General features: G+C 40.4%; 1 long non-coding RNA gene across 1 annotated transcript; it reads right to left on the bottom strand.

Annotated features, from left to right (window-relative positions):
• Window positions 1-1,484: 1,484 nt before the first annotated feature.
• On the bottom strand, window positions 1,485-2,880 carry LOC115271917. Its single transcript, XR_003900151.1, has 2 exons — window positions 2,806-2,880; window positions 1,485-1,656 (listed from the first exon to the last, which is right to left on the bottom strand). It is a non-coding gene; the product is annotated as an uncharacterized LOC115271917 (long non-coding RNA).
• Between the last annotated feature and the right edge of the window lie 326 nt (window positions 2,881-3,206).

The following is a 3,206-nucleotide window of genomic DNA, read 5'->3' as shown; positions in this document are numbered from 1 at the left end:
TTTATTTAATCTTCACCACAACCCTTTGTCTTAGATGCCTATATTATCCTCACTTCACAGATTAGAAAACTGAGGCATAGGAAGATGGTAGAACTTGCCTAAGATTATAAGATCAATAGGGAGAATTTGGGATTTGATTCCAGGTGGTCTGCATCCAAAACTCTACATTTTTAACCTGTATGTTGCTTTCACATCAGAGAAGGATTTTGTCTCTCCTCTACTCCGTCCCTCACTCCCTTGTCCTCAGAATGAAAAAAAGATTCTATGTTAAGCTTTGGTCAGCTATAACATCCTCACTGGGACTTGATGCTGGTGAGAGGTTCTTGACCATTGATGAGACAGGCATTTTTCCACACTGGATTCTTAGTACCGTCCGTTTCATCAGTTTTAGTCACCAGTATCTCTTCTGATACTCACTTGACCTTCAAGGATGGGCAAAAGTTGGGTGACTCATGTAGATTTTTAGTGCCTATCTTCTTAATCTGGATTGCAGAGAAACCAGGTGACGACTGTGATGACCCATCTTTCCTGTAAAAAAATATATATCTTCTGTAGATCATTAGTAATTCACATCAGGAGCCTTTCAGACACTAGTTCCGCTTCTGACGAGGGGATAGTGAGACCAGGAGGGTGGGTAGGGATCCTGATCCAGACTAGAGGCACCAGGTCTCTCTAGGATTTTGTATCCCCTTCTCTACCTGAGAGTTGATATCCCCGGAGCGGAGTTCTTCCTGTGTTCTCTCAGATTTTTAGGAAGAGATAGCAGATTACAGGCTATTATTATGGCAAGATCATTTCTCTTTGGCCACCAAACAGTTGTTTCCTGAGTCATGAACCACTCTGTTCGGTAGCTGTTGAACTAAACTGCCTTTGAAATTCAGAGGAGAAAGTCTGTGTGTGCCAAAACTGAGCCCCTGAGTCACCCAGCGCCCAGCAGGAAGACAGCAATGAATAGGGCTGGAAGTAGTGCCAGGATCCATGCCAAGCAGCTAGTGTGGACCTTCAAGTGCCCATTCCACTGACATCTTTCCAGGTCATAAAATCTCATGTCCTTATAGACAGGAGGTACCATTCTATTCTCTCTGCTGTCTGCAAGGTTCCTGATTAGTGAATCATCTCCCTAAGTATCTTTTTACACGGACTGAGCCATCTACTACAGAGATCATATTTTATTCGTAATATCAAAGGAAACTGCACTAGACATTACCGTTTATAAAACAAAATAGGTGGAGTTTGTATTTGGAAATATAATATTGTCTCTACCAGGAAGACCTGAATTTGCAAAGATCTACCTGGGTCCATTTTAAAAACTATCCAGAAACCTAGCATATCCTTTCTCTCTTGTCAAACATAGTTCTGCAAATATTCTATATAATTGTTATTTTTCTTTTCTTTTTGGAAGGAGTCTCCTGCTGAAGAAAGAATCTAAAGAGATGCCTAAGTTCCAGGGAATTTTCCTCTAAGACAAATATCGTCAAGATAGCTTTGATTTTATTTATGTTTATTATTTTTCCCCATTAAAATGTGTGTCATCTTCAGAGATCCTGGGTTAGAATTTTTTTTTTCCATGTGCTGGTTGAAGAAAAATCTCAAACCTTGACGCTGTATTTGTTATTTCATGAAGAAGTTAAGATGGTGCTTGACATCTTATGCCTCCTATAAAAACAAAACATATTTTTTACACTGGGTTCATTAAGGTATCTTCCAACTGACATTTCACCAAATAAAAAATTGAGCCACCTTGCATTATACATTTTTGGCTAAATATTTGAGACCTATTGCTCTGAAAGTCACCTGTGATAATAATAACAATAGCCAACTTAGGGTGCCTGGGTGGCTCAGTCGGTTAAGTATCCGACTTCAGCTCATGATCTCACGGTTCATGGGTTCGAGCCCCACATCGGGCTCTGTGCTGACAGCTCAGAGCCTGGAGCCTGTCTTCAGATTCTGTGTCTCCCTCTTGCTCTGCCCCTTCCCCACTCACACTCTGTCCTCTCTCTCTCTCTCAAAAATAATCATTAAGAAATTTTTTAAAAATAATAATAAGAGCCAACTAAAAAAAAAATATCCTACTGAAGGGTCAGGTAAATTTTGGCTCTGTTTCTACTTAAGCCCATCTCTCTGTCTCTTTTAGTTTTTCCCAGAAACAAAACCCCTCCTCTGCAAATCACTTGCAAAATTCCACATAAAAAAATGATGAAATTGAAATCATGAAACATGACTATCTGTTTCTGAGGATTCCAGAATCAGAACTCAACCAGAAACTTTAGGATTTAGGGCTCAAGAGCCTAGAACATTAACTTCTGAAATAGAATGGTATTGACTCCAAGGTTAAAAATAGAAGACCACAGTTTTACTGCCGGTGACTATGACATACTCCCCACGAACATCAGCAAGGCACAAACGTGCAGTGAAGGAAGCTGAAGGGTAAATAAGTTAAACTGATGTGACTCAGAAAGCACGTAAGGAGCAGAGATGTGCAGCAGTAACACAGGATTTTGTTCTTGAGAACAGCCCCACTCAGAACTCAAGGGAAAGAGCCTCATTAGAAGACTCAAAGAACCATAGTATCAAAATGAGCTTCATTTATAAGCTTTCTCAACAGACCTAGAGAAGAATATACATATGAAGATGTAAGGGGCTGGTATCTGTGTTTGCAAATCTTCGGTACTTGATATACATTCAAGCCAATGCACCTTTCCTTCTAAATGAACGGCATAGCTGGAGCATGGTATTAAGAAAGTCTGTTATAAAAGATCAACTACAATTCATTGATGTGAAGACCTTGAGACTTCCCTCACTTACCAGCTTACTTCTTGGAACAGCTTCCTGCTAGGGCAGTGAGATACTCCTGGGTCTCATCTATGTAGAATATTTTTTCCCAGTGATCTGCCTTTATTACTTAACTCTGCTGTATTTTCCTGTACCAGGACAAGGCCCAGTTGTCCATTAACTTTCATGAAGGCATCTATGGAAGATTTTGAAGTCCACTGGTTAAGAGGAAAAGTGCTTTTGCGTTTGATCAGTATGTAGGCAGAAAGTAGTTAGGAACATTGCTGAGTCACAGTTTGAAACAGCTGCACTGCAAACAAAGTGAGAGAGCTTCATCGGTGGCTTTGAAGTTAGCAAACCTGGGGCCTGGCCTTTGCCTTCTCAAGAGCACACCTCTAAAAGTCTCCAAACTTCGTTTACCTTCCCGTTAAATA

This window comes from Suricata suricatta, chromosome 11, assembly GCF_006229205.1.
Source record: "Suricata suricatta isolate VVHF042 chromosome 11, meerkat_22Aug2017_6uvM2_HiC, whole genome shotgun sequence".
Lineage (NCBI taxonomy): Eukaryota > Metazoa > Chordata > Mammalia > Carnivora > Herpestidae > Suricata > Suricata suricatta.
Note: the sequence above shows the minus strand (reverse complement) of the source record. Positions and strands in the feature narration are given on the sequence as shown.